We start from the raw sequence: 10,512 nt of genomic DNA, 5'->3' as shown, positions 1-10,512 counted from the left end.
GAGGAATCGAACTCAGGGCTTCATGCATGCAAGGCAAGCACTCTACCACTGAGCCACCTTCCCAGCCAGCCTTCGGGACTCTTAACACTGCTAAATCTCCATCTCACCTCAGAATTCTGAGATTCACAGCTTTCAAAAGTGGCCGTTGTACAGAAGCCTATTAGTGACATCTGCTAGAGCATATACAGGCTGGTGCAGGGCTGCCATTCCACCTGCGATTACGTGGAAATTGGCCTGTTGCCTGACAATGCCTGTTGGGATTGTACTGTCAAACGTTTGCACATATAGTTGCTAGGAGAGCAACATTACACACACACACACACACACACACAGAGAGAGAGAGAGGCTTTTGTAGAGTGATCTTCTACCTGGGTATGAACTGAAATTGATCAACTATCTTCCATGTCCCCTGGATGTCTCAAGACTTAGCTAGTCAACAGCTTTGATTCCCCAGTCCTTTTGAGGACAGACAATTTCACCCCTGGAAAGGGACAAAAGGGCCTGCGCCAAGGAGAGCAAGATCAGCGACATAGGGAAATAGTAGATCTGAGATCCAAATCCCTATTCTCCAATATTAACTGTGACCCAGAAAATCATTTAACTTTTATGAGGACCAAGGGTGTCATGAGGGTCAACAGTGAAGGGCTGTTGAGGGCGGAGTGCTAGGCCAGGCTGGAATAGTAACCATCACTATAGTCAGCCAGGAACATGACAGGGTGGAGTGCTTCTGACTGGGGAGTGGTACTGGAACTGAGCGTGTATTCAGTGCCATCAGAGGGAGGTGGGAGGGTGAGACACTTTCCTACTGCAAGAGGGGGGGCAGCCCTCTGCAGACCAATCATACCTAAGCAGTTCCAGAGTAGACATGCAGGATGGAAAGTGGAAGGTTTTGCATTGACATGTGTACTGCTGCCTGAATGCACCCTGAAATTTCTGTTGGAACCCAATAGGATGGAACTAAGGGATGGGGGCTTTCTTGGAAGAAGTGATGGAGACACAAGAGGTCCACCCTTATGAACAAGCTCAGTGTCCTTATACAAGAGATTCGAGGAAACCGCTCTGCCCCTCCTCCATGTGTAAAAGGCACTATCCTGGTTCCCTGACTCGCAGTCCCTCGGCCGATCTGTTGCCATCTGGATTTTAGACCTGTGAGAAGTAAATGTGTATTATTTGTCAACTATAGGCTAAGGTGCTTTATTATAGTACTTGAGCATATCAAGATGATACGTTTGAAAGCAAAAAGCCCCAGAAAGGACTCAAGTCACCCAGACAAGCAGGTGATGGAGTGTGACTGGAGTTGATGGCCAGATTTCCAGGGCTTCTTGTCATCCAATTCTTGTGCCAATCCAAGACCTTCTTTACTATGAGCTTTTTTCCCTGACCCAGCACTTCCATACAATAATCTGCAATAATTATGATTAATAGTTACATATAAATGCCTGGAGGTGTCCTTACTCATCGTCTGAGGCATCCATGGATACAAATCAGTTGCCTCGTATCCTATCAGCAAAGAAAAAAAAATCCAACTTTTAGTTTGAGTCCCACATTGATTGGGCTCATGAATGGTCCTTGTGGGTTGGTGTCATTTCAGTACCCAGGTCAACATGGTGTCCCTGCAGGAAACCAAATCTGAAACGAAGAACAAGCTTCAGACACCAAAGGAAGGACAAAACAGAAATGCCTATTTCGTGCATACATGAGCCTTTCAAGGCAGAGAGCAAGTTTTACAACCGAGTAAAGTGGGACTCGGAGATTAAATGAATTGAGGGATGCTATCCAGCTAATAAATGGCAAACCCTCTATTTGACCCTAGGGAACCCAAGCCTCAAAGCCATCCTACGCCAATCCCTCTCAATTCAGAGACGGAAATGCTAAAATATGGGAGCAATGCCAGTCCCCTCTCCTCCCTTTCACACCCATCCCAAGAATGTTTTCAGCAGTTTGCAGACTTAAGGAAAAAACACAGGAGTCAAAAAAAGGTTCTTGAGGCAAAAGGTACTTCCATCTTTCCATGACCTTGTTTGCAATTTCGACCTGATTGGGACAGAACCTTTGAACACTGGGATCATCTTTTCTCCTCAAGGAAAGCTTCACGCAGAGTCTTCAGGTTTTAAAAGTCAAGTATTACATTAAGTATAGCAAACTTGAAGACCAAGCTTCTACCAAAAAACACTATAGTATCAGCGGTTCAAACAGCAACCATTATTCTCTAGGTGCTGGAGCCTGGAAAATCCAGGACCCAGATGAAGACAGATGAAGTATCTGCAGACAGCCTGTGTCCTTGCTTTGTCAGCTTTGTTCTTGCTATATTCTCAGGACAAGCTCTCTTGGGTATCTTACGTGGATACTAGTCCCACTGATGAGAGGCCCAACTTCTTGACCTTCACCGCCCAAAGGTCCCCAGCTCCAAGCCCAGTCACTCTGAGGATTAAGGTGACAGCGGGTGAATTCTGAGGCAGTCACACACAAGCATCACATAGGGTGCAGGGCATTTGGAATAGAAAACTGGGGTTCAGTTCTCAATCTGATCCTGCCACATACTTTGTACTTGAGCCTTGCTGAGATGCTGCGGTTGTGGAATCTACATATTCTGGTGTGTGAAACAGAGAAGAAAGCTAAGACAAATGCAGAAGCTCCATAGTTGTCTACAAAAGCTTTTTACAAGGACAGATGGACAGATGGCCTCAGCAAGAATACAGGTCCTATAGTTAAAATTCTAAGTTGGCCCAGGAGCAATCAGTGGGAGCAGAATCGGAAGCAGCGGCCAGCTTGGGGCCCCCATTTCCAGCTTCAAGTCCCCACCCCTGAGCCATTTCTTCCAGAACTTCCCATAGCTTCTGATCTAAGAAACCAGGTGCTTAGTCCGAGAAGTAGGAGGAGAGAGAGAGAGAGAGAGAGAGAGAGAGAGAGAGAGAGAGAGAGAGAGAGAGAGAGAGAACCTTTAGGAAAGTAAGATTTAGAGAGAGAGAGAGAGAGAGAGAGAGAGAGAGAGAGAGAGAGAGCTCAGAGAAAAAAGCCTGAGAATCGAGATTTCTTCATCTAACCTGACAGACCTTCTTCGCCCATGTTGTGTCTTGTGCTCCTATCTGCATGTAGACAGCAAACATGGGGAACCTTTAACCTTTTCATCTTTAACTCATTAAACTAGACTATTTATTCCCTGGGGACTCTTGGGAAGAGTTTTGTCCATCAGGATAATATGCTCCACACAAGACTCTCAAGACCTTGTTTGGAAACCGGGACTTAATAGATATAAACAAGGTAAAAGAAGGGCTGTACTTCCTTAGGGAAGACTCTAGCCCCCAAATGACCGCCCTCCTTGGGAGAGGAGACACAGAGGAAGACAAGCGGGAATGAACTGATGGCAGTGATATACCACAAGCTGAGGAGTGCCCAGAGATCCTAGAAGGAAGCTGGAAGATGCAAGGAGGCAAGGAAGGATATTCCCTGAGAGGCTTTGAAGCTAACACCGTTGATTTCAAATCTCTAGATAAATCTTTGCTGCCGTTAGCTGCCCAGTTTATGGTATTCTAGGTAGTAATACATGCAGGATTCCCTATGGTTCTGGAATATTGGTGGACCATAGGGTGGCAAAGAAAATCAAAGCAGGAGCTCTCACAACTTCTATTTTCCATTTACTGTAGTAGTTGATGAGGACAGCCTTGGCTTAGTACTCCTGTGGAATGATGGGTACTGGGGAGGGCACTCTGAGTAGCAGGTTGCTACCTAGGTATCAGTCCACACAAGCCCCGAGGTAAGCCATCTTTAGCTTTCAGTGGATGTTCCTTATAGAAAGTAATATCAACTGATGGGCAGCCATGATAGAGACCAAGGTCCTATCTTTTTTTTAACGGTGCAGGAACTTTTTCTCAGGAACCACCCTCTCACTCCCCCCCCCCCGCTTATTTCTGGAGCAAAATCATTTCTCTCACCTCCTCCCGAGACCTCAGATGGCTGTACTTTTAATTACTATTTACTAAACACGCTTTGTTTGCTGCTTCTGTAACGTGCACAGTGAAGAGATCTCAGTGTATAGGACCACAGGAGTGTTGAATGTATCCTTGAACTTTGGTTCTTAGAAACCTGTGCTAACATGAACCCATTGACCTCTATTTTATGGTTATAAATATTGGAAATCCTCTACAGTTCTGCCAGCTTTGTCTCCTTTACTTTCTGTTTTCTTGTTTACTTACTTATTTTTGACAGACAGGTTGAACTCAGGGCCTCACACTTGGCAGGCAGGTGCTCTACTACTTGAGCCATGTTCCTGTCTCTCCACTTTTTCGCATCTTTTAGAAACAGATTTATTGAGTCACACTAGCATATAATAAACTGCATAATCATAATTTGAGAAGCTTGGCATATATATGTAGACATATACATATATATAAAAATATGCATATGTATATATGCACTTTTATCACTTTGTAGTAACATTTTTGTATGTTCATGTCTTCAGAAGCTTTGCTAAACTGACTTGCTTCAGTAGCTTTGGGTATTCCATCTGGTTTTCTGCATTGTTTGTGCTGTCTGTAAATAGACTATTTTGTATCTTGCCCATCCAGATTCATGAATTTATTTTTCTTGACTGCCACATTGGCTTGAATTTCCAGAATAATGTTGAGTTCATAAATTGAGATAAAATGTCAATTACTTAGTGGATAAATTTTGTACTGCTTGTTCTGTAGAAAGTGCAGAAATGAAATATTAAAGTACCTGGTTATTTTGCTACCTGCATCTCTCTGTCTCTGTCTGTCTGTCTGTCTGTCTTCTATTCCAGTAACTGAGGGTTGAACTCAAGGACTGGCTTCTTTACCTGAAGTTGGCACTCTACCACTTGAACCATAGTTCCACATGTGGCTTTTTGGTGGATAATTGTCTTCCCTAGCTGGTTTGGAACTGTGATCCTCAGATACCAGCCTCCTGAATAGTTGGCATTACGGGTGTGAGCCACCAGCCACTGGCTCTTCCTTTTTCTCTGCAATGGTCTACCAGTTTTTTCCTCATGAACTCTTTAGCTCTTGTATTACATACATAGATGTTTAGGGTTAAGTTCTCTCAATGAACGGGCCCCATTATAATTATGAAATAACCTTCTTAGTTGTTGCTTAGCCTTTGATAAGGAACTTACATTGTTTGATATTAGCAGAGCGGCTCTCATTGTCTTTCAGTTAGTGTCATCCTAATATATATTTTCCTCCATTTGTTTAAATATATTTATATATTCATATTTGTAATGGTTTTCTTACAGGAAGCTTATATTTTACTCTTGCTTTTTAATCCAGTCAGATGATACCTGCCTCTTAATAACCTATACTAAGATAGTTGATATGAGGGTTGGTTCCTTAATTATCCTACTTGTGATTTGTGTTTTATTCATTCCATCTATTCCATTGTGTCTTCTCCTCCCTTCTGTGATATTATTTTGGCATAATAGAGCATTTTCAAAACCCCATTTTGTCTACCTAGTTGGCTTATTAGCTATAGTGTTTGTTTTGTTATGTCAGTGGTTATTTTAGGATTTCAGTTTTCATCCTTACTAAAAATAAAGAACCTATTAGTGGTGAGTTTCTGTTTCCTCTCATCTATTGTGTTCTTTTTTTTTGACATACATTTTATTCCTCTGGGTTATAAACTCCACAATACATTGTCATTGTTTTCGGTGAGACCATGGATTATTTTAATTGAGTTTAGAATAATGTAACCTAACATCTTTATATTTCCCTGAGCTGTTAGCATTTTTGTTCCTTTGTGAGCTCAAAGAGCTTATGCAGGAAGCCAAGCTTTCCTTCTGCCTTGAAGGAAGAGATGAAAGATGCAGTCACTTGTCTTACATTGAAAATAAGGCCTTGAGCCTCCTGGAGGTTTAGCTACTTTCTGAATTGTAGGCATTTTAATCAGGCTAACCAGCTTTTGCTTATCCTTTGTGTGCAACATAAAGTTATCAATGGACTGTGAAAATATGTTTTATGAGATATCTCATAGTCAATATTTCTCTTTTTTGGGGGAGGTCTGGTAGTGGGGCCTGAACTCTGGGCCTGGGCGCTGTCCCTCAGCTCTTCAGCTCAAGGCTAGTGCTCTACCACTTGAGCCACAGTGCCACCTCCAGCTTTTTTTTCTTTTTGCTTATGTAGTGCTGGGGAATTGAACCCAGGGCCTCATGCATGGAAGACAAGCACTCTACCACTGAGCCACCTTCCCAGCCCTCAATATTTCAATAGAAGGTGTGGGGTAAGGAAGCAGTAAACCCAGCCTTGAGAATTTTGGTAAAAAGCAGTTGGTGTCCATATCAGTTTAATGCAAATTATTTTTAAGCTTTCATGATTTGGATAGAAAAGAATGCATTCACATAATCAGTGACATCATCCAATATATCTGAGGATTTATTTTTTATTTTTGTTTTTTGCCAGTCCTGGGGCTTCAACTCAGGGCCTGGGCACTGTCCCTGAGCTTCTTTTGCTCAAGGCTAGCACTCTACCACTTGAGCGACAATGCCACTTCCGGCTTTTTCTGTGTATGTGGTACTGAGGTATTGAACCCAGGGCTTTATGCATGCTAGGCAAGCGCTTTACCACTAAGCTACATGCCCAGCGGTCTGAGGACATTTTAATCAAATGTTTAGCTGAGCTTTGGTAGTCCATAGTGTTAGGCACATAGAATAAAGAAAGAAAGGATTATTACCAGCAAAGAAACGGACAAAGCCACTTCTCACAGGGAGAAGAAGCGCCAGCCTTTGTCTCAGGAGACCTTTAGGAGGAGGGAACTCTGGTGTGGAGGTGTGGTCCAGGGACTTCATCATGGTGGGCTAGGATTTATGGCACCTGCCCAAGTAGAAATAAGGGGCCTGTAGCTGGACAGACTGAAGGTTAATTTAAGAGGGCTCTGTTACTTTATACCGTTGTAACTGCTCCAGTGGAGAGTCATCTCAAGGTAAGGGGGAAGGGGCCCGATTATTTACTGCCTGTATGGAAGGGGCCTAGTGCTCTATTCACAGCTTGCACCAACTGGACCTCGTGATGAACTCTCTGGGAAGGTGCCTGTGAGGTCCTGGGAGAGGAGTGTGCTAAGCTGTGGGAAAGGAGCCTACTGGACTAACACATAGGCATAAATTGGATTTCTCTATTAAGTAGAAACATGAGCCAGCAGCTGGTTGCTCACACTTGTAATTCTAGCAATTCAGGAGCCTGAGAACTGAGGACTGAGGTTCAATGCCAGCCCAGGTGGGAAAGTCTATGAGACTCTTACCTTCAGAGAATCATGAATAAACCAGAATTGGAGCTGTGGCTCAAGAGGTAGAGAATTAACCTTGAGCACAAAAGCTCAGGACAGCAACCCAAGTTCTGAGTTCAAGCCCCAGGACTGGTACATACACACATGGGCAGCATGTATACATGCACACACATGCACACACATGCACATACACACACACACACATACAGAAGAAAGAAAGAAAGAAGGAAAGAAGAAAGAAAGAAAGAAAGAAAGAATGAAAGAAAGAAAGAAAGAAAGAAAGAAAGAGAAAAATCACCTCTCTTTCATCCTTCATATTTTTTGAGTGGCACTAATTACCCCCCTCTTGCTGTGGGTGCAATGCTGTTTTTACTTTCTTTCTTTTTTTTTTTTTTTTGGTCCAGTCGTGGGGCCTGAACTCTGGGCTTGGGCGCTGTCCCTCAGCTCTTCAGCTCAAGGCTAGTGCTCTACCACTTGAGCTACAACGCCACTTCTGGCTTTTCTCTTTTTGCTTATGTGGTGCTGAGGAATCGAACCCAGGGCCTCAGGCATGCAAGGCAAGCGCTCTACCACTGAGCCACCTTCCCAGCCCTGTTTTTACTTTCTTAATTGAAGTGGAGTGGGCAGCCATCCAATTTCACAAAGTTTTATTTGGTCCTCTCTACCATACTGACTCTTACCCCATAGGTCAAGGACATAATGTAATTTATTAAGATTGGCCATTATAGCAAATCAAATTATTCATCTTTTCATCAGGAAAGGCTGAGAACCCATGGACTGTTTTGAGCCGGGTATTTTGACTCTTTGTTACTAGCACTCTCTCACCTCTTTGTCTTTAATACAGAGCTGTGATGAGAATTTCTGAGGTGCAGTGTCAAATCTTGCCCCGTGTTTAAGCTTTTGAATGGTCTAGGTATTCCTCTTTCCTCCATGACACCAAGTAAATGTCCATAGTTCCATTTAGGAAAAGACTGAGGGATAATGATAGTGCACCCTTGTTGGTGTGCTGGAGAGCTTTTCTCCTGAGGTTCTAGCCACCTTTAACGTCGATGGATTGGAGTCTGAAAACGTACACCAACATGGAGAGTGGAAAGCATCTGCCACATTTTACTGCACTCATTTCATTTCCCATAGTTGTTCCTGCCCATCATTTTTACTTGTTTCATCATCTTGTGGCAGTCTTTGTGTTTTCCTGGATTTTTGCACTTTGTTGTTAACACCTTACCTATCTCTCAGGAGCCATAAGCCATACCGCCCAGCCACCCTCTGTCAGCCAATGCCAAAACACCCTCCTGTCTGCAGCGACAACTTCTAGAGAAGAGTTGCCTGGTCTTCTTTGTGACACCCATCACCAGCCCACAGTCCACCAAAGCCTTTATAACCAAGACCTCTCTTTGGTCCTAGTGGAGTCTTCTAGTCATCGTGAAACCACCCTCAGGCAGATCTCTTGCCTTACAGGATGTGTGCTCTTCATCGTGTTCTCTCCTCTGTTGCTTCTGTCCCTTTAGATTGTTGTCATAAGTCATTCCGAGATTTTGACCTGGTTCAGTGTTGGCCATTGCTCGCCCTGTATTTCTAGGGACAACCTTGGCAGTATGTTTTACCACCCTCTGAGAACCTTGCAGGAACATGTAACCATTTGCCCTTGCTGCTAAAACAAATGATCAGAAACAGTGTAGGTTAGAAATCAAATGGAGATCTCACAGGGCTAAAAGTCGAGGTATTAGCAGGGACACTTTCTTTTCCAGACAATCTGTTTCCAAGGATTTCCTGGTTACAGAGGCAATTGCTCTATTCAGCAACACGGCCTCTGTCTCACCAGACCTCCATCTTACCCTCTCTTCCTCTGATCTTTCTTCTTTCCTTCTCCTATTTGTGCAGGGATTTCATTGTACCCACCTTAGTAATTAGCATATTTTCAGGTCAGCTGATTAGTTACATAAATTTCATCAGAAATCTGAATTCTTATTTGTCCATGAAACATAGTACTCACAGATTCTAAAGATTAGGACTTGGATATCTTTGGGGAGTCTTTCTACCAGGGATGGTAAATCCTATATTTAGGAAGAATGTCTCCTCTCTCATCCAGTATTATGTCTTAGTACAATAATCAAGGATCTTTAGAGAGAGCCACAAAAATCCATTGGTTCCCATAAATATATGAGAGCTAATTGTTGTAGCTGTTTTGAACTATCTCTTTTTCCCTCTCAGATTAGTTGCTGTGGTTTACTTGGTATCTGGTTATCATTTGAATGTAGTGCTTTGTTTGGAACTCATCAAAATTTGATCCCCATTGTCGTAGAGTTGAGGTGTAATGGGAAATTTAAGAGATGAGTATAACATTAAGAGTGATAAATGCTTTTCTTGAGGGACCAGGCTCACTCTCAAAGGACTGAATTCTATACTGCAAATGCAGGTTGTTGTAAGAGCAAGTATGGCTCCTGCTTCCTCCCTCAGTGCTCGTTTTCTCCCTCCTTCTCTCTCTCTCTCTCATATACAATCACATAATCAGTCTTCAAAGCCACAACCTAAATAAAGGCCTTTTCTTTATAAATTATCCATTTTTAGGTAATAGAAAATGAATTCAAGCAGGGTCAGTGCCATTCCTGCTTTGTGTTCAAGGTTCGATATCTAAGTACTGCTTCTGTAGTATTGTTACTCAAGTATAATGCCTAGAGTCCAGTTGATGGAGCATTTGGAAGTCATTACAGTTCATATATATGTAGTTGGGCTTTGAAGGTCCCTGACATGAGCTATTGATGTGACATTCCACAAAAGGTTTGGAAAGGAGCCCTATTGTCTTGCAAAGGGAGAACATGCCTTAAGTAAGAATGGTAGGGAAGGGAAGGCTTCGGCAACTGAGGCTTCAGGAAGTTACAAGTCTTTGGAGAAATCTGTCAGATGTATGATGGGTCCATATTTTTTCCGGTTATTTTTTCCTTTATTTTGGTTTAATAGATCTACCCTAACTGAATATGTAATTGCCTTTAAAGTTCTACAGTAAAACTTTGTATATGTTATATATTAACTCTGGCTCTCCTGTTATCTGGCTATCATTTGAATAGTGCCTCCTTGGAAACTCTTGTCAAATTTGGTCCCGGTTGTCATACAGTTGAGCATTAAATATCCAGTTTGAACTTCTGTATCTTGTGTACTCCAATGGATTTATTTATTTTTTATTTTTTTTATTGTAAAGATACTATACAGAGGGTTACAGTTACATGAGTGAGGTAATGAGTACACTTCCTCTTGAACATTGTTACCCCCTCCATTGTTTTCCCC

Source organism: Dipodomys ordii, unplaced genomic scaffold (assembly GCF_000151885.1).
Source record: "Dipodomys ordii isolate 6190 unplaced genomic scaffold, Dord_2.0 Scaffold20, whole genome shotgun sequence".
Taxonomy (NCBI): domain Eukaryota; kingdom Metazoa; phylum Chordata; class Mammalia; order Rodentia; family Heteromyidae; genus Dipodomys; species Dipodomys ordii.
Note: the sequence above shows the minus strand (reverse complement) of the source record.